Genomic DNA, 27657 nt, shown 5'->3' with positions numbered 1-27657 from the left:
ATGCTATTCTCTATATATGGAATCTAGAAAGATGGTACTGATGAACAACCTATTTATACAGGGCAACAATGGAGATGCAGACATAGAGAACAGACTTATGGACGCTGGCAGTGGGAGGAAGGAGAGGGTAGGATGAATGGAGAAAGTAACGTGGAAGCATATACACTACCGTGTGTAAAATAGATAACCAATAGGAATTTTCTATATGACTCAGGGAACTCAAACTGGGGCTCTGTAACAACCTAGAGGGGTGGGATCGGGTGGGAGGTGAGAGTGAGAATGAAGAGGGAGGGGACACATGTATACCTAAGGCTACTCATGCTGATGTATGGCAGAGGCCAACACAAAGTTGTGAAGCAATTTTCCTTCAATTCAAAATAAATATTTGGGAAAAAAAAATATATGCTATTCTCATCTTTCTGAGATAATTTTGAAGTGGTTTCTGCATAAAGTAGGTCTTTCTCTCAGTATCAAAGGACCAGACAAAGAAAAGTCTAGGGTAAATTTACACATAGAAAACCAACCACCTGGCAAGACGAGGAGGCCTCTTACTGCTGGTGCTACTGCTCATTCATTTAATTATTCTTAGTTGACCATGTCAAACTTTCTAGACAGTATCCTCAGGAGCTAAGTGCTTTGAATGTTTGAACTATATTAGTTAATGTAAAACCAGTGTCCTTGAGTGTTAGAGAGAGTGTTCCAGTGAATTATAAAATATGCTAATTAAAATACAATGTTTTTTTAATGGGACTCTTTCTTGATCTATTAAGATAACTAATTTAGGGCCATGCATACATTGGCACTATGACTTTTCAAATGAAGAAAAGTGATGATGGTGCAATAATTTCTAGTTTACAGAGTGCTCTATTGAATCATTTCCACATTTATTATCTGACTTAATGCTCACAGCTTTCTTATGAAATAGGTATTATTTTTCACATTTTACAGAACAGGAAAATGGAGCTATGAGCATTCAAGGATGTGTACCAAGTTATACAGCTAGAAAATTATCAGAACAAGACTTTAACCTTGGCCCCTTAGTTTCAAATGTTTCATTCTTTCCCATTATATAACACTGGTGAAAATTTCCTAACTTTTAAAGATATTTGATAAGACTAAACATCTCAGAGATCAAAGATAGAAACGATTGATACAATTGTGTGCTTGTGATTTTCTAGTAACACTCTTTTTTGAGGCCCATATAGATGTTCTGTTTCTACTTTGAAACTAAAAGGATCAGAAAAGTTTATAGAATCAGAAAAATGAATAGAAAAATTTGCGTTGCTCAGTTACAAACTTCCTATAGTAAGCTATTTTGTGAGTAATCATGATGTTCAGGACTTTGGCATTTCCAGTTGTCTTGTGAATTTAAGATGCTCTCAAGTAATGAAGGGTGACCTATTGAAACTGGCAGATTAGATATCAAGTAATTAGGTTTGTTCCAGAACTTATCTATTTCTGAGAAACAATTGCAAGCTTAGTCCCATGTGGGATGAGTCCTGTTTGATTTCTGGACTCTAATTTCGGTAAGTCAAGGTCATTTCACTTAGCCTATGTTCTTTAAAACAGTAGTCCCCAACATTTTTGGCACCAGGAAATGGTTTCGTAGAAGACAATTTTTCCATGGACTGGGGTGGTGGAGGGATGGTTTCAGGATGATTCAAGTGCATTACATTTATTATACATTTTATTTCTATTATTGTTACATCAGCTCCACATCATTAGGCATGAGATTCAGGAGGTTGGGGCTCCCTTCTTTAAAACACATATACCTCCCAGAAGGGCATTGCTTTCTTTAGCACAGGGCATAACAAATGAATTATTACTATTTAGGGTTATTTTTTTTAAATAAATTTATTTATTTTAGTTGGGGGCTAATTACTTTACAATATTGTAGTGGTTTTTGCCATACATTGACATGAATCAGCGATGGGTTTACATGTGTTCCCCATCCTGAACCCCCCTCCCACCTCCCTCCCCATCCCATCCCTCTGGGTCATCCCATTGCCCCAGCACTGAGCATTTGTCTCATGCATCGAACCTGGAATGGCGTTCTGTTTCACATATGATAATATACATGTTTCAATGTTATTCTCTCAGAATGTCCCACCCTCACCTTCTCCCTCAGAGTCCATAAGACTGTTCTATGCATCTGTGTGTCTTATTCTGTCTCGCATATAGGGTTATCATTACCATCTTTCAAATTCCATATATATGCATTAGTATACTATATTGGTGTTTTTCTTTCTGGCTTACTTCACTCTGTATAATGGGCTCCAGTTTCATCCATCTCAATAGAACTGATTCAAATGTATTCTTTTTAATGGCTGAGTATTTAGGGTTCTTATTATGAGATGCCAGAGAGAAAAAGACAAGGGCTTCCCTGTAGCTTAACAGTGAAAGAATCCACCTGCAGGAGACACGGGTTCTATCCTTGGGTCGGGAAGATTCTCTGGAGGAGGAAATGACAACCCACTCCAGTATTTTTGCCTGGAGAATCCCACGGACAGAGGAGACTGGCGGGTTACAGTCCATGGGGTAGCAAAGAGTTGGACGTAACTGAGCGGCTGAGCACGAGCACAGGAGAGAAGGGCATTCATAGATTTGGCTGTGGGAATGGAGGTATTCTGGTGTCAAGGATAGAATTAGTGCTGCAAATATCTGGTTTCTGGACATGATGCTGAGAGAGCAGAAAGAAATTGAGTGAGCTGAACTCTGTCTGGTCTCTGGGCTTCCAGACAATGCAGAGGAAGTTTGTATGTGAATGGCTGAATTAGTCGAAGGCCTCCATCAATCAATCGATAAATAGCCATCACACTCTTGTAGGTGTGCAACGTCATGTTCCAGACTATAGGAGATAGATGCACATGAATAAACAAAAACTCCTACCTCAAGGGATGTATAGCCTAATGAGGACATTTCAATATATTAGAGAGCCACCAATGATAGGCCCTCGGTGGGCAGAGGTGGGTAGGGGGGGAGGTTCAGTCTTCCCTTGAACTCAACCAGCATTGAGGAATTTCTCAGCTTTGGAAGGTTCCCAGTGTCAAATAGAGCAGAGTGGCCCAGGGAAAGGGACAGAAAGTGCCAGCGATGGTCCTGGGAGATTCAGAATACAGACTTTCCCCGAAGCCAGATCCTGGTTGGCAGATGTCCGTGTGTGCTTAGTTACTCAGTCGTGTTCAGTCTCTTTGCGACCCCATGGATTGTGAAGCCATGCCAGGCCATGGACTGTAGCCCCACGAGTCTCCTCTGTCCATGGAATTCTCCAGACAAGAATATTGGAGTGGGTAGCCATTCCCTTCTCCAGGGGATCTTCCCAACCCAGGAATCAAACCTAGGTCTCCTGCCTCGCAGGCAATTCTTTACCGTCTGAGCCACCAGGAAACCAGACCTACCATTACTCAAGCAGGAGATTATATACCTCTTCAGGATTCTTCAACTCTCTCCAGAAGCAATAGTTTGAAAATGTAGCTAGATTGTCCTTCAGACCTGGGATAAGAGAACAAAGGTGCTTCATTGTAAAATGTAATCGACTCCTATTCCAGGGGATCCCTTGGTAAAGGACAGGAATTCCTGCCTCAGAGCCAGTGCCAGTGGTCAGCTTGTAGCTTCCTAGGTGGTAGATGGGTTCAAGGTCATGCATGAATTTGACCTCCACCCTTCTCCTTGATTCCTTTCCAAGGAAAACCTCATGAAGGGGCTCAGGCCAAGCTCTCTAGAGACAGGGTTTAAGGGCAATTTGAACACCTCTTTCATGGTCTCCAGGCCCCTCTAAAGAGAGAGTCTGAAGACCCTTGGGCTCATGACGCTGGTCTCCCCTCCGAGTCTTGGATGGGCCCCCAAGTGTGGTTTGTGGGAGGCCCAATTTCCATACTCAGGCTGTTTCCTCCACTCCTGCCTGGAGAGGGAAGCAGGAATCCTCTCAGCACCACATTTTATATAATGTGATGCATAACAAAAACACATTTTCATGGTATTGGAAAAAAGGCAAAAGGTGGTTGTGCTACTTTACTCAGCAGAGAGAACTAAATATATATGTTTCATTTTTTTTTCAGTGAATCACTCCCGTGATCTATTTTTCTGACTGCAAAACATCAAACTGTTAAGGAATTATAAATAGCATGTGAATCAATCTGTGGCCTTGCCTCATGCAGCTTCTTTAAATCCCAGTAATGATTTAACAGGCAAACATGCCCAGCTCACCTGCCCTGGTGAAGTGCAGTGATTCTCCTGCTGAGTGGTGAGTGATTTCTTCCCTTGTTCCAACTGGGCTCTGCGGTTCTTTTTTTTTTTTGTCTCGTTACTGATCCTACACATCTTTCTAGTAGCTTCTGTTTAACTTGTGCATTGGATATGCCTCTGGTGATTTTCTTTCTGCCTTGTTTTGCTGGGGTGGCGTCTGGAAATGTGATCAGGCAGAGGGTGAACAGCCTCACAGAAGCGTCCTGCTTTCCAACCGAGCCAAGGGTTGCAGGGATCTCAGGGGCTTCCTCCACCAATAAAACATAGAACCAGTCTTGCCACTAAAGCACAATTCAGGATTGTATTTATAATGGAGAAATAATTTGTATCTGGTGAATAAATAATATCATAGCTGGACTGGACTCTACACACTTTTTCCCTTTCATAATTTTTGTGTTAAAGGCATAATGCAGAAAAAAACCTTGTCAAAGCAACCACAAGAATTCCAGGTTTGCTCACTGGCTCGGCTGATGTGGGAGGCCAGGTTTGGTGAGTAGGTATGGAAGTTTTCAACCCGTTCAGATTCTGCTCTTTAAAATTGGTTTGGAAACTACCTCAACCAAATGAATTGAGATGAGCACAGTGAGGGACATAATCTGTGCGTAAGCAAAATATCCAAGCCCAAGCTGAATATATCCTGTGCTTAGATTATGTTTATAACCCGAACAGTGTTGGCTTGAACCTTGGATTACGTGTGAAGAGATTTTACCCTGTGCTGTGTGCCCTCCGTGGGTCCTTGTGTTCTTGGGCAGCACCTTCTCTGAGAGCCGTGGCACCAGTGCCTTTACTGCTTCTGGACATTGCTTTGTGTGCTGATTCTTCATGGCCCCACCTGTGCAAGCTCTGCCAAAGCTCCAGAACTGGTCCTCCTCCACAGATTGCCCCCCAGGATGGCCGGTGCCCGGCTATCATGAGGCACAGGGAGAAAAGAGATGTTCTGTCCATATCCTAGTCTAAGGTCCACTCCGGAGCCCTTGATTCCTGTCCCAGAATTTACTCTCTTTTCTCAATAACTAGCCAGAGAAATATCTACTACCCATAGAGACAGCCCATTCTTACACACAGGTGTGGAACAGCTTGATATCAGTTTCTTTTGGATTATTTATTCGTTAGTAATGTCTTTCATGATACCAAGTCCATGCTGGGCTGTGCCAAACCCAGGCCAGGGGCTTTCTATGCACTCTCTTCTGGTGGGAAGAATGTTCTGGTAGGAAATACAGTTTCTTTCTATCTTGTGCTAAGTCTCCAACCTAGGTTTTCCACAATTTCCAGAGCACACCGCCCTCTGAAGTTACACAGAGCTGAGACATTGCTAGAACCCTTTCCTCATATCCCCCACCAAAAAGCAAGAAATTCTTAAATGGCCTTGGCTCAATTAATTCTAGTAATGTTTCAGTTCTTCAAGCAAATTATCTTCTCAATATTAAAACTGCATTCATGTCAATGGTTATGTCCAGATACTAGGAAAAATAATAGAGTATCTTCTTTTAGATCTATAAAATTAAAGGAACACTTAGAGATTTTTTACCAAACAAGGGCTAGCCTTGAAAAAGGTGAATGCACATCTTCAAACTTTTTATAGATAGAAATTCTTTGTGGCTTAAAAAGGTTCCTTTTTCCACATTCTAAGCTCCAAGTTGCAAAACAGATAATACAAACTTTGATAAATCACCATGCAATGAGCTTAATAAGAGAAAAATGTTCTGTGTAGGTTGTTAAGTACCTTTTTTTCCTACTTGGGTTACTTGAGGAATATGAATTAAAAGAAAAGGAATCAGAGCCAAGGGCTTAATGTATAGGGGTGAGTTGGGAGGAAAACCTAAATATACACTGAGCACCAGCTGTGTTCAATGCTGTGCTAGATAATTTACATATGATAACTTATTCTATTCCTCAACCATCCTGTGATTTAGTGAATATTATAGTCCTTGATAAATGAGAATAAAATATAAGCTTGGGGAGATTTCCCTGGTGGTCCAGTGGTTAAGACTCTAAGCTTCCAGCGCAGGGAGAGCGGGTTCAAACACTGGTCGAGAAACTAAGAGCCCACTCGCTAAGTGGCACGGCCAAAAATAAAAAAAATTTTTAAATGTAGGCTTGGGGATTTTAAATCTCTCATGCAAGCTCACACAACTTGTTTGTATGTGTAGAGCTTGGATTCAACAAAGTCTGTAAGATTCCAAATCTCTGCTCTCTCCATGACTATTTTAAACTTAGAGAATATATGTGTCAAGCTATGGAAGCCTGGTTGCATTCCCTTCTTCATCCCGGAGACCGCTGCATATGCTATTGGCCAAAAACAAATGTCACCCTGTACCTTGGCCAATTCAGACTCAAGTAATTCATCGAGTTCTTAGGATGTGCCAGACACTGTAGGGATTGTAGACACAAAAGCCAGTGTTAATTGCTCAGTTGTGTCCGACTGTGCAGCCGCATGCACTGTAGCCCGCCGGGCTCCTCTGTCCATGGAATTCTCCAGGCAAGTATACTGGAGTGGGTTGCCATTCCCTTCCCTAGGGGATCTTCCCAACCCGGGTCTCCTGCATCAGAGGCAGATTCTTTAGCATCTGAGCCACAGGGAAGCCTGTGTTGGTGGGGGAAGTCATTTCAGCACAAAGCACTTCTAAGTCTCCTGACATCACACTACATCCCTGGCTGCCGATCCCACACCAATCACCCCAAGAAAAGACATGGGGTTGCAGCCTTGAATCATTTGGGGGCATTAGGAGAACTTGAACATGAAGAAGACTCTCCCAGGATTATTTGCTATTTTCCACATTCTCACCATCTTTTCTGTAACTCTGTGTAATTGACTGTGGATTTTTCATTGTAGGAGGGTATTTTCAGTCAGGAGAATATAGTCAGGGAAAAAAGGAGGTAAGGGAAGAGATTTATGAGGCTTTCAGAAAACTTACAGGAAAATCCCCTAAAAAGTCATCATTTGTTATTCTTAGTATCGACTTGTTAAAAGTGAATCTCATTACCTTTGTTTTATCTGGCATGTTTATGGAAAATGTTTATTTATTAATGAATTTTCCTAAAGCAAATGCAACAGACACGTAAGGGCATGCTCATGATCACTTAGCTGTGCAGCTGTGTGTATTTATTACTGGTCTTTAGAGACTATTCAGAAATGGAGGGTTCCAGGAAAACAACCCAAAAGCATTCAGCTCCTTAATATGCATGCATTCCATGAATCATTTATTCAAGGAATTAAGAAGCAAATATATTTTGAGTTTGTCTGTGATCAAAAATAATCTTCCTCAACATCTTTCCCAGAATTGTCCAGAACAATGTTCTTTTCCTTCCAAGAGATGCATGTGGCTCTGAGGCCCTGGTTCAAAGAGGTGTCAGGGTTTGCTCTCCATCAGCATGATCTGGTCACATGAGAGCATAGAGGAAGCCCATCCAAGATCTCCTTTCTTGGGTCCTTGCACTTCCTGCTCCTTCCACTCTTACAGGTGTGTTGGGCATCCTGGAATTCCATAAGTGACCCCTGAAGGTGCAGGAGGCACCACCTATGAAACACAGTCATGCAAGCCAAGACTGTCACACAGGGAGGGGTCTGCAGGCCGTGTCATCACTAGCTCCCTTTTTCTACAGATTTGGAGGCTGAGACCCAGAGAGGGTCACCTGACCTGTCTGTGGCCACCTGGTAATAACCAGAAAAGCTGAGACTCTGACCAGGGGCTTTCCCCCTTTCCATACTGAGCTGGGGGATGTCAGGGACTTCATCTGATCTAAATTTCTGTCCCCTTAGTCTCATGTGAAAGAGAACCAACCACAGACAGGGTCTGAAACTCTGAGAACATGCTGGGGACCTCCTGGGTGGATCAGTAACACTTGTCATCAGAAACTGCAGGAAGAAGGGAGAAACACGTGTTTGAATGAAGTATATTCATAAAGAGTAAACATGTGGTGCACATTGATCATGGAGAGAGTGCCCTGTAGCAAGGTCTAGGTAGGGCTTCTTACCTTAAAACCACAGGTTGAGGACTCAGGGCTCTGTCATCCACAGTTGCCCTTGGTCCTTGCTTCACTGACCAGCAACACAGCACAATGAGAAGGCTGTTTCCTGAGTGCTGGGGTCTGACTGTAGGCCTAGCCTATTCCAAGCTGTGATCTTTTGCTCTCATTTTTTCTTTTTCCTTTTTTTTTAAGGAGGGGCCACCATGGATATTCTCATTAGGCCCTGTGTTTCTGCATGTGTGTGGGTTCCTTCCCTTGATAAATTCTGATAAGCTGGCAGTTCAACGTATCCAGTATCTACCTCTTACTGTCCTGGAAGCTCAGGAAGGCTGAAGAAGAGACACAAAACAATAAATTCTTGGGCTGAATTTGACTGGCAGACATATTTCAGTTGGCTCAAAGAATATTTAAAATATTTTGAGACAATGTTTAAAAACTGGTGGCCTCATATGAGAACCTGGATTTGGAGTATGTCTTGTTAAATAAAAAAATCAGCCAATCTGTCCATGCTGGGCCACAGTTCCCTGTGGCAGAATTGTCAGGGTCTGAGCCCTGTGGATAAATCAGGCATTCTTTCACTGAGGTTTGCCATATATCTTCATGGCAGCAATCTGGGTTTATAACGATTATTGAAGAGGAAACAATAAAAGCCACTAAACTGCATCTCCACCAGAATTTGTATATTCTTTTATTTACCCACTCACAATATTGTTGAAACCTGACTGTACACTGGAACCTGTTCTAATATTGGAGGAAGGGTTTTCCTGGTGGCTCAGACGGTAAAGAATCCGCCTACAAAGCAGGAGACCGGGGTTCAATCCTGGGGTGGGACGATTCCCTGGAGAAGGGAATGGCAAACTATCCAGTGTTCTTGCCTGGAGAATTCCATGGACAGAGGAACTGGAGGGCTACAGTCCATGGGGTCACAAAGAGTCAGACATGGCTGAGCAACTAACACTTTCACTTTCACAGTGAAGCATACAGACAAGGTTCGAACCTGTAGAGGAACCTACAGTCTGGGAGGTGAAAGAATTGAGCAAAGCGTGATTACTGGAAGAAGCCAAAGATGCCAAACTGTGCTCCACGGAGAATTACAACAGAGCTATCTGATGGGGACTTCAGAGAGGAACCCAGGAAGGCTTCTCTCAAGAGCTGGCGTCTGAGGTCTGAAGGAAGAGGAGGGGTCAATTGTGCAGTCATCAGGGAGACAGGGTTCCAGACTGAAGACAAGGCTAGTGCAGTGGCTCTAAGTCTTATTCAGGATTCGAAGGAAGGTCTATGTGGCCAGAGAGTGTGGACAAGAGGAGGTAGAGAGGCAGGAGGAGCTATGTAGCCCTTTGTAGCTCAGTGAGATAGGATTTTAGTTTCAGTTGGATGCAACCCACTGGAGGATTTTATGCAGGAGAACAATGTTATTTGCCTCAAGTAACTACTTCTGAATATAAGTTTCCATTTCAAAACAGGAATTAAATCCTGCATCTAAGAGAGGGAAGCACTTATTAAGCTGCTTAGGTTTTCCTAAAAGGAATGACTTACTCTCTGTAAAAGTTACAGAATAAGTCATTTCCTGGGGCTGCCATAACAAACGACCACACGTTGGACTTTAAACAACAGAAATGAATGCCCATAGTTCTGGAGGTAGAAGCTCAATATCTGAGGGCTTAAACCAAGGTGTAAACCAAACTGGGCTCCCTCCAAAGGCTGGGGGAGAACCTGGTCCCTGCCTCTTTCAGCTTCCAGTGGCCACAGGTCACCCTTGACTTGTGGTCACAGAAGCAGACCCCGAGACAAAGATTCAGTGCAGGTAGTTTACTCCGGTGATGATGCCAGAGGCACTGGCAGGGGAGTGGTGGGAGGTGGGGCATTAAGATGGGGCAAGAGAGCCAACAAAAATGCGTTATTGAGGAGAATGGCACTATGGGCCATGGAGGCTCCATTCTACAGTGAGCATGAACTGTCAGTCATCGGCTGAAGGCTGCCTCAGTAGACGTGAACTCCCCCACATATCTGCTGACCCCTCAGCCAATGGGAGGCCAGGGAAAGCCCTCAGCGAGGAGTGGGAGGAGCTTGCGTTTGGGGGCTGCAGGGCTGGCACACCTAGGGGTGAATATGGAGAAGCTATGGGCAGGGTCTGACATCTGGTGTAGTCGACAGAGTTTTTAAGATTTCTCTTGATCCTGTTTTATCTTGTATTTAAAATTAGTGGATCTATTTCTAAAGAGATTTACTGAAGAAACAAGGTGAGAAAGTTTATAAATATGCTACTAAACAGATGGTTTCATTCACATTTATGTTTATCTATGTGAATAGAGAACATTTAATTTAAAATTTATTAGCGGTCTGACTCAACTCTTAAGTGCATATGAGCATGGGTCTAGTAAGTTCTTAACTATTAGGTGCATCTAAGCATGTACCTATTAGGCATTAGGTATTGTGAGCATACCTAGAACAAGCATAAATTGAACAAGATTTGGCCCCCTTGTCCAAGTCGCGTAGAATTAGTAGGCAAGATTCTTTACCATCTGAGCCACCAGGGAAGCCCAAGTGGGCAAGACAGAGATGCACAAATTGTTTTCATAATAGCTGCCATGGTACAGGTTCATGAAATTGAAGAGTCAGTGTCTCATCCATCAGTTGTTTTTCATGGCAGTGCTGTCCCAGGTACCCACAACACAGGGGTACACAGGGCAGAGGAGAACTCATATTTGTGTGTGGAATTCCTAGTGTGCTACTTCAATTCAATCACCCTCTGTCTCTCCTGCCTCATATCCTGCCACTTCTAGGTTTTGATGCTTAAGCCACATGACCATTCATGAATTTTTTGGTCCAGACTTACAGAGCTTATGAATAGCAGAGCCAGAACAGAATGGAACCTGAGTGTTTCCTGGGCCCAGGCTTTGTGCTCCTACTGCCACAGTCACTGGAGATGGATAAGATTATGTCAATAGATAGGAATATTTCCAGTGGTCTGTTTACAGTATTTTCTCCTTTGACAATAGAGTAGGCTGAATAAAAGTTCCCCAGAGATGTCTCCAATCTAAGCTCTGGTACGTGGGCATATGTTATCTTATGTGGCACAGGAACTTTGCAGATGTGACTAAGTTGAGGGTATTGAGATGGGGAGGTTGTCCTGGATGATCTGGGTGGGCCTCATGTAACCACAAACGTCTTTATAAGAGGGGCAAGAGGTCAGAGGGGAGAGAAAATGCTATGCTATTGGCTTTAAGGATGAAGGAGGCAGACAAGAGCCGAAGGATGCAGATGAGGCAACCTCTAGAAGCTGGAAAGGGAGAGGAGAGGAATTCTCCCCTGGAATGTCTAGAGGGACATCATCCCTGTGGACCCACTTTAGACTCCTGATCTCCAGAACTGTAAGAAAATAAAATTGTGCTTTTTGAAGTCACTAAGTTTGTGGTAATTTGTTACAGCAGATGGTGTAGCAGAAAGGTATTCTGTTCTATGAAATGTCAACTTTGGACAAGCTTATCACAAGGCCCTCTCTGGTCTATGGTCTAAGCCAAGGGTCCTCAGCCCTGGGATCAATCAAGGTCTGCAGTCCTGATGGGTCATGTTTGGGCTTCCCAGGTGGTGCTAGTGGTAAAAACAAAACCAAACCCACCTGCCAATGCAGGAGACTCAGGTTTGATTCCTGGATCATGAAGTACCCCTGGAGGAGGGTGTGGCAACCACTCCAGTATTCTTGCCTGGAGAATCCCATGGGTCAAGGAGCCTGGTGCCGGGCTATGGTCCATAGGGTCACATGTTTGGGGCTGAGCATCACAGGAGTTAACCTACAGAACATAAGCTTTCAGGATCAGTCTAAAATACAGGCAGTATTTTACTGGAAGCCTCTTAAAAGCACATGACTCATTCAGAAATACAACATTTGGTCGATGACTATGTCAGACTTTCAGGTAAATTTAATCAATAGACAACCACTATTTTATTTTTATCTAAACCTGAATTTCATATTACATTTCATTCCATTAGCCTTGATATAAAGTGGCAGTTGATAGCAAGCCATATTGACAGGCCCTCCTGGGCATAATCTCGTAGTCACCTTAAATCATTTATTCACTGCATGATTCATGGCTTGTAAGGAGCAGGTAGTCACTGAGTATTTAAACAGAAAGCTAAATAACAGGGCACTCGAAATCTTTTATTTCAGTTATTTAATCCATCTTAATTAATTAAAGGCATTTGACCGCCTCTCAGCATTTCAAATCACAATGGGTACTGTTTGTTCCTAGCATGGAAAAGGGTAAAGACACAGGTGATTTTAGGGGTAGAGGGGGTGGGATGCCTGTGTGTGATTTTGTAAGTCAAAGTCCCCAGAGGCTAGCTCTGGTGGTGTCCTCCCACTTGGGGCAGTCGTCTTGCTTTGATGCAGGGGATTGATGCAAATCATTTGAGATTAACAAATGTTTCTTGATCATCTAGAAAATGTCAGGCTAGTCACTAGAGGTATAAAGATTAAGAAGGCTCAGACTTCACTCTGTAATTCTCTTAGGTCAGGGAGTATCTGTGAAGTTTTTGAATTATTTTTCATTGATGAGTTATTTTGTTTTAGAAATACTGGTGACAAGAAAACCAATAGTGACTTAAGAAGCTGGTTTCTAGTAGCTTCTTACTTACAGGCAAAATAGGTGTTGAAGGCTTTCCTGGTCCCTGGAAGGTGCTTCAGCGAGAGGGATTGTCTAGTCACTCAAGGTCTGGGAGAGCAGTTCAGGGGTCTTTGCATAGTGTTAGGTTCCTCTTGGGCACCACTTAGCTCACAATCATGTACAGTTTGAGAATCTGAGAAGGAACTACTTTAGACCAATAGCAAATCTAGCTACAAATGGAAAATTCTGTGCTGGGCACACATTGAGAGTGAAATACAAATATGTTGCAGAGGAAAACAGTGCAGACATCTGTCAGCAACAGAGCCAAGGGGGTGGTGGGATTTCCACAGCGTTTACTTTACTTCAGCCTACGGGGCAGCGCATGTACCCCAGTTTTATTCTTCAGTGTGTGAACTCTCTAGCTTTGCCACATGGGCCTCCCCCTGGGTTAGGTGCCCAGAATTCATGAGAACACTGTGATGCAAAAAGATTGAATCCCCCATCGCCTCTCTTCCTCTGCGCCCCGGCCCTGAGGTTTGTTAGGATCTCAAAGCAGTGGCCAGTTTTCCTCCCGCATGGAGACAGTAACATCTGCTGAGGGCCGTGGTCCATATGAGGCATGAGACTCCAGACTGTGGGGCTGGTGATGCCCTGGAAGGGTTTACTGTCCACTCGGGAGACTCCAAGTCCCTGTGACGATCACTACATCTGAGTCTGAGAGCTAAATACCCATCAGTGGTTACAATCAGTCCAGCTGGTATTAAAGGCAGAGGCTTAGCTTTTGTGGAAGAAATGGGCCTTGGGCTGAATTTTGAAAGAACAGACTGGCAGTCCTTAGGCTGATAACTAGCAGGACTCTGCACACCTCTTTTTGCCTGTGATTTGTATACTAGGTGCTCACTAGTGAGGGGGCACAGTGTTGGGGAGAGAGTCCAGGGTCTTGAAGGATGACAGACCTGAATTCAAGTCCCAGTCCCAACTTTGCCATTTCCTACCTTTACAGACAAGGTACAAAGTGTCTCTCACCCTCAGTGAGAAGATAAAATAGAATAACAAAACAAAAAGTAATAAAATAGAACAATACTTATCTCACCATGTTTTTATAAAGAGGAAATAAAAATCTAAAAAAAAAAAAAAAGGTGCCCAACTCAGTCTGAAAAATTGGAGTCTGTTAGGATAATGGTTAAGTGGCTGTTGCAAAGACTTCCAAAGCTACACTGTTTGAAGGAAAAAGGCATAATTGAGCCCTAGTCATGGAGATGGTGGGATACCTTGAGATCACCCAAGATGATCTTCTTGGTTTAACAAAGCAGTGTTCTTCAACTAAATTTAACTTCTCAGGTATTGAATAAGTCTCTATCTCTATGTATGAAGCCTTTTAACTCTGAGGAGCTCTAGGTAATTTTTTTTCATGGTACAAAAGTATTTAATGAGCGCCAGATCGGTACTCTAGGTAATTATTCTACCCAAATAATCCCATGAATGCTGGCCTCTATTCTAGAATATCTGAAGTGATCAGATATGGGCCTGGGTTAGGAAGACTTTGAGGAAGTGGGAGGAGAAATCATTTAAGTCAGTAAAAAAATAGTCGGGCCGGCGAGTCTTCCCTGGAGGTCCAGTGGTTAAGACTCCATGCTCCCAATGCAGGGGGCCCAGGTTCAATCCCTGGTCAGGGAACTGGATCCCACATACTGCAACAAAGAGATCACACACTACAACTAAAGGTCCTGCCTGCCACAAGGAAGGCTGAAGATCTTAGTTTCATGCTGCAACTAAGACCTGGCATAGCCAAATAATCAAATAAATATTTTTTAAAAAGTAGGGCTGGAAGGAAGGGAAGTCCACTGAGAAATGGTGAAAGAGGACTCACTGAAGTTCTTGCACTCAAGGCAGGGAAACATCCTGCCATCTTATTATGTGATACCTAATGTTCTAAACTTCGATCACAGAGATGCATAGAGATCATCTGGGGAGCCCGCTTAAAATTCCCATCTCCAGAGATGCCAGCTCAATGGATCTAGTGGGCAGAAATATACATTTTTAATAAAGATCCCAGGAGGTTCTGATGCCAGTGATCCATTGACCTCAATTTAAGAAACACTATCATAGATTAACCTTTCAGAAAACTTTAAGATATTTTTATTTTCATCTACACAATAGCTGCCCATTACACTTAATATTGGTGGTTTATTTTGCCACTTAGCCTAGGTTCTGATTGATGATGTACATGCTCAGGGATCAAGAACCCATGAGGAACCAGGGGCAGTTTTGTTAATGTGACAACCCCTCATACCCTGCACTCACCTCTGGTGGAAGCTGGACTGGACAATGTGCTTTTGGCTGGAGCCAAAGTCTGGCCTGTGATTTCTTCCTCCCTGAATTTCTGCTTATCTCACTCTTCCTTTCTGTCCATAACAAATCACGGGCAGGACACAGTGAAAGCAGTATGAGGCAAAGGCTACCAATCACACACACACTAGCCACTTAGAAGGGGAGAAAGACAGCAAGAGAATAATCTGGGTTGTAAAGCCAAGATGGTAGCCAAAGGCAACAGATTTCAAACCATCAGAGAGGAACCTTAAAATGAGACAAATGTTCTGTGCAAGTAAAAGAAGTGACTCTCAGGAATGAACTTTCACGCATGAGATACAATGTCACTTGCGCACAGGGTCAGTGACCAGAGCCAGCCAGTCCAGGCGCCTTAGTTCATGGTGAGCTCAGGAGACATCGTCCCTCCTCTCTGTTGCTTTCTTTTCAGAAATCAAGAATGAATTTCTCATAAAGACCAACCTTAAAAGAAGGTTGAGGAAGTTGCATTATTCATCTCTCTCCTTTTTCTTGTAATGGGCCCGGGGCAGATGTACAGCGGCTAGTGAGCCACTGTTAGGGATTCCTGCTCAGCCACTGGTCAGCATCACAGTGGGTCCCTCCCCCAAGCGAGCGACAGTTAGGGAGTGACCTTAGCAGTCCTGCTCAGCCATTGGTAGGCACTGCTGCGGGCTCTGCCCCCTCCTCGCCCTCTGTATAAAAGGAGCAGAATTGGGACTGAGGGAAGGTAGTTTTTTGAGACCCTAGTCTGCCATCTTCTCAGTCTGCCAGCTTTCTGTTAAAGTTGCTATTCCTGAAACTTCCTTGGTGGTCCAGTGGCTAAGATGACATGCTCCCAAAGCAGGGGGCCTCAGTTTGATCCCTGGTCAGGGAACTAGACCCCCACATGCTGAAACTAAAGATTCCAAGAGCCACAACTAAGACCTGCTGCTGCTTCTGCTAAGTCGCTTCAGTCTTGTCCGACTCTGTGCGACCCCATGGACTGTAGCCTACCAGGCTCCTCCATCCATGGGATTTTCCAGGCAAGAGTACTGGAGTGGGGTGCCATCACCTTCTCCGACTAAGATCTGATGCAGCTGAAAAAAAGAATCGCCATTCCTTGCCCCAACAACTCACCTGATTTACTGGCCTGTCGTGTGACAAGCAGAGGGAGCATGGACTCGGTAGCATTCTTACATTCTCATAGGACCCCTCGTTCTTATACACACTCTCTCTGACACAGAAACTGGTGCTGCACTGAGCACACACAGTAGGAGCTTTGTTAAGTCTCGAGATCAGATTCAGGCAGAGCTCAGAGATGCTTTTCCCAGATGGGTAAATTCTCTCCCATGATGAGCAGCCATCCTGTGAGGGGATCCGCAGTGGCCTTCCTGCCCCATACCTCCCCTCGCTTCAACCACACACCTGCCCTAAGAACGCTCTTTCCTCTGACCTTCCTGGCACTGCCATTTTTATAGAATGCTGTGCCCTGACAGCGATCACAGCCTCATTCCAACTGCTTCATCCTCACTACTACCAGCCTACCTACCCCACAGCCTTGGCATTTGACTTGATAGTTACATCTTTGGGCTGAGCAATGATCCAGGTTTCCTGACTACAAGGTTGAAATAGGACCCTTCTGACCAACTGACATGGGGGTGGTGCTGTCTCTCCTTAAGATGCAGAATGATGTATTAGTCTGCTAGAGCTGCTGTGACAAAGTTTCACAAACTGGGTGGCTTAAGCCACAGAAATTTAACATCTCACAGTTCTGAGACCAGAAGTCTAAGATCAGTGTGTCCACAGTGCCATTTCCTTCTTAGTAGGGCAAGGAGAGTCTGCTCCTTCCCTCTCTCTTAGCTTCTGCCTCTTTGCTAGCAATCTTTGCACATGTGGATGACCCACCCTTATCTCTGCCTTCATGTTTTGTCCTTCACATGTGTCTCTGTCTGAATTTCCCATTTTTATAAGGACATCAGTCACACCAGATCAGGGGTCCAGTCTACCCCAGGATGATCCCATCCTAACCAACTACATCTCTAATGACCCTATTTCCAGATAAGGCCACATTCCGAGATACCAGAGGCTAGGACTTCAACATCTTTTTGTTCAGCTGCTCAGTTGTGTCCGACTCTTTGTGACCCCATGGACTGCAGCATGCCAGGCTTCCCTGTCCATCACCATCTCCCAGAGTCCACTCAAACTCAAGTTGATTGAGTCGGTGATGCCATCTAACCATCTCATCCTGTCATCCCCTTCTCCTCCTGCCTTCAATCTTTCCCAGCATTAGGGTCTTTTCCAATGACTCGGCTCTTTGTCTCAGGTGGCCAAAGTATTGGAGCTTCAGCTTCAGCATCAGTCCTTCCAATGAACATTCAGGCTTGATTTCATTTAGGATTGACTGGTTTGATCTCCTTGCTGTCCAAGGGACTCTCAACAGTCTTCTCCAACACCACAGTTCAACATCTTTTGGGGGGACACAATTCAACACATAATGGATGGTAACTTTTCTGACACTTGCATGTACCAGGCCCCTTACCAGGGATTATACTGGAGTGAGGTAAGTGAGACATTCATCTGTAACTAAATTTAGGGAGTGGAAAATAACTCAGCAATCAAGATAAATAATATGTTAACAATTCATTTTAAACAATTAAAGTTAAAGAAAAATTCCATAATGAGCAAAACATCAACATTTAAAATAAAGGCAGCACCTGACCCCACACTTTCCTGATGGGGTCTCTGTCTCTTTCTGCTCTTGACACTACGATCCATGGCCTCACTGCCCACCTCAGAGAGAGCCCTGGCTTCTCTCTTTTTTAAATTGACTTTTTAAGTTTAATTGGAAAATAATTGCTTTACAATGTTGTGTTAGTTTCTGCTGTACAACAACATGAATCAGCTATATGTATATGTGTATCCCCTCCCTCTTGAGGCTCCTTCCTACCCTCCCTCACCATGCCATCACAGAGCACCAAGCTGAGCTCCCTGTGCTATACAGCATCTTCCCACTAGCTGTTTTACACATGGTAGTGTATACACGTCAATGCTACTCTCTCAATTTGTCCCACCCTCTGCTTCCCCTGCTGTGTTCACAAGTCTGTCCTCTAGGTCTGCATCTCTATTCCTGCCCTGCAAATAGGTTCATCTGCACTGTGTTTCTAGATTCCACATACATATATACATATGCATTAATATATGATACTTGTTTTTCTTTTTCTCACTTACTTCACGTGGCCTCTCTTTACCCTTGAATATAATCTCATGAAATTTAGAACACAACTTAGGACATGTGTTTGGATTTTGAATTCAGAAGGCCCATTTAACACTAGGATTGAACCTCATTCATTTCCCACTTAAGCAATTCTCTGCCAAGTACGTTCCACATCTCTCAGACTATGAGTTTAATTAGACTACCTTAACTCTACTACTAGAGAGTATATCTAGTTTATCAAGACTACCTTGATATCTCAGACCCACATAAACACTTCCTGGAGGGGGTTTCTGCTTCTTTTTGATGTCATTTGGCCCTGTCAGCATTCCTTCATCTTTGGTGTTTTGTTTTCTTTAAATACCAAACAATGGTACACCCAGGACTCTCTCTCCATCCCTGGCCCCCTTCAGGGATGGACTGGATTGCCCTGGAGGTTTATTTCTCCTCACTTCGAGGGCAAGGGCAAGTCTGGGGTGGGCTGATGAGACAGCAGCTACCCCCAGACTCGCCAAACTCACCCACATACGAGAGTTGGAAAATAGAGAAACCTCCTCAATTTCAGGGACAGAAGATAAGCATAGAGCATCTTTCAGAGAAAGACCAGGGTGAGCTGTTTTGCCAAAGTGACAGAGAAAAAGGCAATAGTAGCAGATAAGCATCTGTTATGATAAGAGAATGACACTCCTCTTGCTGACCCCACAGTCTGTGACCTGCCTGTTGATGGCTAATTGGGCAGATGAAGTGGGACACATGGAAAGTCTGTTGTCTCTGCTTCTAGACTTTTCCAACCTCCATCACCTTTGTGACTCCCAACTTCATTCTGACTTAGCTTTTCGTAGTACAAGCCACAGCACATGCATCTACACACCTATACCACATTTACTCGCCAGCCACCTAATTCAGTAGCTAAAGACACTTTAAGTCCTTATTTCTTTAGTGAACTCTAGACTAGTTTCTGTGGTTTTATGGAGGAGAAAAGATGTTCTCTGCCATGGATTTTATTTTTTTTTTAATGCCATTCACTAATAGCCTACATTTTACAGCCTCTTGGAAAATACCTCTATCAATGTGTCAAAGTGCACGAAACAGCACAGGTCTTGGCTCCCAGTGGAGCTTCATAAATCTTAGTTCTAAATTACATATCCAATAAAGAAAATGTAGGAATCATTTTGCTTAGGAATAAGGATGTTTTTCAGGGCCAACACTAGGGGAAATGTACTATAGTTCAGTATTAAGAAGGCCAAGATCTACGGGACCACAGGGGACCAGAGACTGGAGCCGGGAGGCATGGTTGCTAAGAGCTGACTGCAGCTCTGCTCCTGGTGACTAGTTCACAAAGAAGCTAAATTCTCCAGGTCTTGGTTTCCTTAGGAGTAAGACAGGGGATTCAGCGTGGGTGGTGACTTCCCACTCTGACTCCTGAAAATCGGTGACACTGTGCTCACTCCTGTTCCTGGATGAAGGGACACTCCAGGAGAAATCACTTCCTTTGTAAGTTAGCAGCTTGTTTCTCCAGGATTCTCTATAAAAATTGGTGCTGCCAATGGTCACAGTTCTCTTGAACTCCAGTATTCTGGACACAGCTGCCTTTCTGAGATGGTACTGAAGTCATCCAATTGGGAAAACAGAGGACAAGAAATAACTGTGAAATGCTTTCAGGGAGACACAAGATGAAGGAAATAGAAGCTGTGCTCTTTATGGAGTTAAAAGCGGTTGCACAACTGTGTGTACGCCTGCTAAGTTGCTTCATTCGTGTCTGACTCTTTGCGACCCAGTGGACAATAGCCTGCCAGGCTCTTCTGTCCATGGGATTTTCTAGGCAAGAATACTGGAGCAGGTTGTCATGTCCTCCTCCAGGAGATCTTCCCAACCTAGGGATCGAACTCGCATCTCTTATGTCTCTTGCATTGGCAGGTGGATCCTTTACCACTAGCGCCACATTGGAAGCCCCAACTTGTGCTTAAATGATTATCTTTACTCTTCAGGTCTTGCTTTTTTTTGTTGTTTGTTTTCCTTAAAGAACCAGGGAACTAGGGAAGGGATGGATTTCTTCATAAAAAGGGAAAGATGTGCTATCTGCAGGAAAGGGAAAACAAAGGACACATTCGGCCACCTATCTGCCCTTCCCTTGGGCAGCAAGCTCACTGCGACCCAGTTGGCCAGTTCTGGCAGGTTTGCAGTGGAGATCCCAGTGCTGCCTCTTTCCATTAGTTTCTGTGGAAGCAGGACTGGCTGGGAGAAACTGGCTCAGTGGTACATTCATGGTTATATTACACAACAGCTGTGGAAATGATTAAACTAACAGAGAGACAAATGGCTGGGGAGCAAAACAAGTTAGCAGCCCTGGAATCTCAGCAACAGTACATCACGTTGGGTCTTCTCCTTGGATTAAGATGCTGGTCCCTAAATGAGCATCCTCATTGCAGTAAACTTGGCTTTGCCACCTCCCTTGTTTTCAAAGTCTTATTTTTCTTTTGGCAGTTAGAGCTCATGGTACATTGCCTGTTAGAGTCCATCTTATTCCATTTCTTTCCTCCTCCACTTAGGGTCAGGGGCCGCCTTGTACCATCAACATCACCCCAGAAACACACATTGCCCCATGCTTGGCCTCAAACACACACATGCACTCATGTGCACACCCTCTCTCTTTCCACACACACACTCCCCACTCATGTGTAAATACACACACTCACCCTCACGGATGTACACATTCCTGAAATTCCCAGGTTATCCACCGAAGCTGGACCCCGGTGGTCAGGCCACTCTCTGAATTTCTCTCCCTGCTCCAAGGTCACTGAACTGAGCATGTCCCCTCCCGAAGTTGACAGTTCCCAGTGTTCAAGAGTGTAACTGGTTTATTAAATGCTGCAAACTTGGTGAGCAACATTTATGAAGCTTTTTTTTTTTCTGCAAAGCTGACCTTTGACATGATTTGTCAACTCTCCATTTCCTTCCCTTAGTGATGAACCTGTTGTTTCTCAGGTATTTTCAGGAATCCCCAAAATGCAGTCTGGCCACTTGAAGATGTGGTATATTAGCTGCTTTAGGGCTCAGGTCACATCCTTTCCCTGAGAGCCCTGTAGGCAGAGCACCTGGGGGACCTGACGGGGTGTGGCTGATCTTTTCATTTCTTTCCCCTTCTGCTTCTCACAGGGGTGGTTGAGATGAAGGGGGAGGTGGGCTTAGAGAAAGGAGCACACATTTCAATTAAGCTGCAGCTGTGGTTGTTCTCTCCCAGCTGTTAATAGCCCTGTGTGGAGGAATTGGGGGTGCTGGCTAGGGGTTGGGGTGGGGGTACTGGGGAGAGTGATGCCATCCTGACATGGCCTCCTTGTGTGGCCCCATGTCCTCTGCCTGCAACTGAAGCCCCTTTTCCCCCTACACCCCAACGGCCAGCGGGGCTCCTGGATGCTGTCCTGGGAAGTCAGCTCAAAACCCACCGCATTCTGTGGCAATCCCAGGTGGCACACACACTCCGGCCATGCCAAAGGGTGGGGGGCAAACATCACTATTGCTACCCACTCGCCATCCTGCCAGCTCCCTCTGAAAGGCAGGAAGGCAGCTCAGCAAGTCTGCTGCAGCAGAGACTGTCCAACTGAGGAACAGCCCCTCAGTAACTCTTCTTCCTTACACTTCACAAAGGAGCCTTTGGGAGCCCACCTAGGCTGGCTTTTTGGAGGCAGTGTTATAGCATAGACAGCCCCGAGATACCTGCCCCTGGAGGTACATCATGCATCACTCCCTCAAGACTGTGGGCCTGATGGTTTACACCCATGATGAGGTCATTTTCTACCGCACAGTTGCCTTTAAGGGAGAGTAGTGGAGAGTAGTGAGAGTAGTGAGCTGGGCCTGGCCTAACTGGGGAGGGCTTAGAGGACCTGGCTCCTCCTGGAAACAGACTCAAAGTGTGAGAGGGACTGGACATGGGGGCTCTGCTGTTGACTTTGAAGGTGGTGGGGGCCACACAGTGAGGGGGGGTTCATGGCCTCTGGGAGCAGCCCCCATATGACAGTCAGTAAGGAAACAGGGACCTCAGTCCTACAGCTGCAAGGAACTAAAGTTCTACCATAATCAGTGAGCCAAGAGAACCCAGAGCATCCGATGAGATCACAGCCACCAACACCTTGATTTCAGCTGTGAGACCCTGAGCAGAGAACTGTGCCTGGGTTTCTGACCTACAGAGCTCAGGAATTTCTGTGTTTTTAAGCTACTACATTTGTAGTGGTTTGTTACAAAAAAAGATAAAAGGAAGAGCAGAAAAGAGGGAGGAGAGACTCGAGCGATCTTCACAAAGCCAGCAACACCCAGTTCCAACTACAGGAGCTGTGTGCATTTTACAAATGCACACAAGAGGCAGGTGATGGGTTGATGGCAGCAGAGTCAAATAGCCCAAGGGAAATATTTGGCTGCTACTGCAGACTTTTACGAACAGGGGTACACTGCACTATTATTTTCGACTTTGGAAATTAGCTGCAATTCCCAGACAACAAAGAAATTTCTGTTGGACATTCTGCTTGCTATCTAAGGGAGAGGCGGTGGTCACAGCAGCTCTGTCTCTGTGTAATGGTGATGTTGAAGAAGCGTGACTTCAGGGTGTAATTATGAAGCAATTTTACTTTTGTCTTTCTTTGTGCTGTGGAGCTAATTGGTCTCTTGCTCCTGGATGACCATGGCTTTTATGGACACTTTCAGGTAATAAAAGGTCTTCTAGTACTATTACTTCAGGTATTAAAAGATAGTTAAGATGTCTAATTCAGAGTAATAGCCAAAACTTTCAACTTCATTCACGGTTACAGCTGCACGTCTGGTTATCTGCGGCAGGAGGGAGGGGGTAGCTGACTTCTTTTTCTCCAACTGTAAACTCTGCCAAGCCCAGAGAATGCGAGGCCAGCTTGGCAGCTCCAGCTCCCTTGCATCTTTGTCTTCCCTTTCTTGGTTTCACACTGGCTTCTCCAGCTTTTTCGTATTCCTATCTGACCTGTCACCTAGTTTGTATCTCTTCTTGCCCTTTGAGTGTGGCTGGTCCTCTCAACCTCCTGCCTTTGACTTTCTTCTTTTGTTTTTCATGCCAGCTCCCTTCTCCCCCCAACTCCAGGGCTTCAAGTTGTGTGTGCATGTGGATGACTTTCTAGCCCTCTCCAGCGCAAAGGTCTAGTTCTGTGTTGCTGATGATCTGTTGGGAATCTTGACTTCCAACGTTCCCCATGTCTCAAGAGCAAAATCATCTCAAAGCAAATTCCCCTCCCTCTGACTTCCTTGTTCTTCTCAGCTGCACCGCTGTTTCCCATCCATCCAGGCTGCCTATCATCTTCAGCTGCACCCTCTTCCTTACCCTCTGCAGCAAATTCACCTCCAAGTCCTCACACTCTGCCTTCATGGTGGTTTTTCTCTTCTTCTTTTTTATAATTGCTTTACAGTGTTGTGTTAGTTTCTGCTGTGCAACAAAGTGAATCAGCTGTAAGAATACATATACCCCTCCCTCTTGAGACTTCTTCCCACCCTCCCCATCCCATTCCTCTAGGTCATCACAGAGCACCGAGCTGAGCTCCCTGTGCTATACAGCAAGTTTCCACTAGCAACCTATTTTGCACATTGTAGTGTATGGGCTTCCTTGGTGGCTCAGACAGTAAAGAATCTGCCTGCAATGAGGGAGACCTGAGTTTGATCCCCGGGTTGGGAAAATCTCCTGGAAAAGGGAAAGGCTACCCACTCCAGTGTTCTTGCCTGAGAATCTCCATGGACAGAGGAGCCTGGTGGGCTACAGTCCATGGAGAGTCAAAGAGTCAGACACGACTGAGTGACTAAGCACAGCATAGTGTAGTGAATATATGGACTTCCCTGGTGGCTCAGATGGTAAAGAATCCACTTGCAATGCAGGAGACTCAGGTTTGATCCCTGAATTGGGAAGATCGCTTGAAGAAGGGGACAGCTACCCACTCCATTATTCTTGCCTGGAGAATTATGGACAGAGGAGCCTGGCGGCCTACAGTCCATGGGGCTGCAGAGAGTAAGACATGACTGATCAACTAACACTGTCACTTTCAGTGTATATATATCAGTCATAATCACCCAATTTGTTTGACCCTCTCCTCCCCTTCTGGGCCCACATGCTTGTTCTCTGTGTCTGTGTTTCTATTCCTGCCCTAAAAGTAGGTTCATCTGTGCCATTTTTCTAGATTCTACATTTATGCATTAATATGTGATATTTGTCTTTCTCTATCTGACTTACTTCTCTCTGTACACCAGTCTCTAGTAGTTCATAGTAGCTTTTGAATAGGTCTCCTCATCTCTATCACAACTGCTTCACCCTGGTTCTACCACTTGTAGTTAATAACTGTTTACATTTTGGTGCATATTTTTCCAGCCTTTTTTTTTCCTATCAATATATTAAACAAAGAAAGAAATATTCATCTATTTTTATAGACTAGGATTACACTGTTCACTTTGTTCTGTGGAACTCATTTTTATTTTTTAAACTTAATGTATGGTGAAACTTTCTAAATGACTTCATATTAATTCACAGTATTTTGCAAATACTAAGGCCACTGAGGACTTGAGGTTTTGCCATGGCCTTTTCCTTTTCTTCAGTTAATGGTGACCTAAATTTCAAAAATGACAGGATGATCTCTATTCATTTCCAAGGCAAACCGTTCAATATCACGGTAATCCAAGTCTATGTCCCAACCAGTAATGCTGAAGAAGCTGAAGTTGAACGGTTCTATGAAGACCTACAAGACCTTTTAGAACTAACACCCAAAAAAGATGTCCTTTTCATTATAGGGGACTGGAATGCAAAAGTAAGAAGTTAAGAAATACCTGGAGTAACAGGCAAATTTGGCATTGGAGTACAGAATGAAGCAGGGCAAAGGCTAATAGAGTCTTGCCAAGAGAACGCACTGCTCATAGCAAACACCCTCTTCCAACAACACAAGAGAAGACTCTACACATGGACATCACCAGATGGTCAATGCCAAATTCAGATTGATTATATTCTTACAGTTGATTGATTGATTGATTATATTCTTCTCCAAAGATGGAGAAGCTCTATACAGTCAGCAAAAACAAGACCGGGAGCAGACTGTGGCTCAGGTCACGAACTCCTTATTGCCAAATTCAGACTTAAATTGAAGAAAGTGGGAAAACCACTAGACCATTGAGGTATGACCTAAATCAAATCCCTTACGATTATACACTGGAAGTGAGAAATAGGTTTAAGGGACTAGATCTGATAGACAGAGTGCCTGATGAACTATGGACGGAGGTTGGTGACATTTGTACAGGAGACAGGGATCAAAACCATCCCCAAGAAAAAGAAATGCAAAAAAGCAAAATGGTGTCTGAGGAGGCCTTACAAATAGCTGTGAAAAGAAGAGAAGCGAAAAGCAAAGGAAAAAAGGAAAGATATACCCATTTGAATGCAGAGTTCCAAAGAATAGCAAGGAGAGATAAGAAAGCCTTCCTCAGCGATCAGTGCAAAGAAATAGAGGAAAATAATAGAATAGGAAAGACTAGAGATCTCATCAACAAAATTAGAGATACCAAGGGAACATTTCATGCAAAGACGGGCTCAATAAAGGACAGAAATGTTATGGACCTAACAGAAGCAGAAGATATTAAGAAGAGGTGGCAAGAATACACAGAAGAAACTGTACAAAAAGGAACTTCATGACCCAGATAATCATGATGGTGTGATCACTAACCTAGAGCCAGACATCCTGGAATGTGAAGTCAAGTGGGCCTTAGGAAGTATCACTATGAACAAAGCTAGTGGAGGTGATGGAATTCCAGTTGAGCTATTTCAAATCCTGAAAGATGGTGCTGTGAAAATACTGCACTCAATATGCCAGCAAATTTTGAAAACTCAGCAGTGGCCACAGGACTGAAAAAGGTTAGTTTTCATTCCAATTCCAAAGAAAGGCAATGCCAAAGAATGCTCAAACTACTGCACAATTGCACTCGTCTCACACGTTAGTAAAGTGAAGTGAGTGAAGTCGCTCAGTCGTGTCCGACTCTTTGAGACCCCATGGACTGTAACCCACCAGGCTCCTCCATCCATGGAATTTTATAGGCAAGAGTACTGGAGTGGGTTGACATTTCCTTCTCCAGGGGATCTTCCCGACATGGGGATCAAACCTGGGTCTCCCGCATTGCGGGCAGAGGCTTTACTGTCTGAGCCACCAGGGAATCTATTAAAGTAATCCTCAAAATTCTCCAAACCAGGCTTTAGCAATATGTGAACCGTGAAATTCCAGATGTTCAAGCTGGTTTTACAAAAGGCAGAGAAACCAGAGATCAAATTGCCAACATCTGTTGGATCATCGAAAAAGCAAGAGAGTTCCAGCTGCTGCTGCTGCTAAGTCGCTTCAGTCGTGTCCGACTCTGTGTGACCCCATAGACGGCAGCCCACCAGGCTCCCCCGTCCCTGGGATTCTCCAGGCAAGAACACTGGAGTGGGTTGCCATTTCCTTCTCCAATGCATAAAAATGAAAGGTGAAAGTGAAGTCTCTCTGTCGTGTCCGACTCTTAGCGACCCCATGGACTGCAGCCTTCCAGGCTCCTCCGTCCACAGGATTTTCCAGGTAAGAGTACTGAAGTAGGGTGCCAGTGCCTTCTCCGAGAGAGTTCCAGAAAAACACCTATTTCTGCTTTATTGACTATGCCAAAGCCTTTGACTGTGTGGATCACAATAAACTGTGGAAAATTCTGAAAGCGATGGGAATACCAGACCACTGGACCTGCCTCTTGAGAAAGCTGTATGCAGGTCAGGAAGCAACAGTTAGAACTGGACATGGAACAACAGACTGGTTCCAAATAGGAAAAGGAGTACGTCAAGGCTGTATATTATCACCCTGCTTATTTAACTTATATGCAGAGTACATCATGAGAAATGCCAGGCTGGATGAAGCACAAGCTGGAATCAAGATTGCCAGGAGAAATATCAATAACCTCAGATATGCAGATGACACCACCCTTATGGCAGAAAGTGAAGAACTGAAGAGCCTCTTCATGAAAGTGAAAGAGGAGAGTTAAAAAGTTGGCTTGAAGCTCAACATTCAGAAAACTAAGATCATGGCATCCTGTCACATCACTTCATGGCAAATAGATGGGGAAGCATTGGAAACAGTGGCTGACTTTATTTTGGGGGGCTCCAAAATCACTGCAGGTGGTGATTACAGCCATGAAATTAAAAGACGCTTACTCCTTGGAAGGAAGGTTATGACCAACCTAGATAGAATATTAAAAAGCAGAGACATTACTTTGTCAACAAAGGTTCGTCTAGTCAAGGCTATGGTTTTTCCAGTAGTCATGTATGGATGT

At 44.3% G+C, this 27657-nt stretch overlaps 1 long non-coding RNA gene across 7 annotated transcripts in view; it reads left to right on the top strand.

Annotated features, from left to right (window-relative positions):
* The window catches only part of LOC145532840 (uncharacterized), a 109489-nt gene that overhangs the window by 25100 nt on the left and 56732 nt on the right, over positions 1-27657 (top strand). For 4 of the 7 annotated variants that reach the window (XR_014073609.1, XR_014073608.1, XR_014073610.1 and 1 more), the window contains exon 3: positions 4059-4243. The exons of 1 other annotated variant lie outside the window; for it this stretch is intronic. This is a non-coding gene — a long non-coding RNA (uncharacterized LOC145532840). Of the gene's footprint in view, positions 1-4058; positions 4244-4647; positions 4743-27657 lie in introns of all 7 variants that reach the window. 2 more of the 7 variants (XR_014073604.1, XR_014073605.1) reach the window with 1 other exon arrangement.

The sequence above is a fragment of the Giraffa tippelskirchi genome, chromosome 13 (genome assembly GCF_054371585.1).
Source record: "Giraffa tippelskirchi isolate mGirTip1 chromosome 13, T2T-mGirTip1v1.2.pri, whole genome shotgun sequence".
NCBI classification, from domain to species: Eukaryota; Metazoa; Chordata; class Mammalia; order Artiodactyla; family Giraffidae; genus Giraffa; species Giraffa tippelskirchi.
Note: the sequence above shows the minus strand (reverse complement) of the source record. Positions and strands in the feature narration are given on the sequence as shown.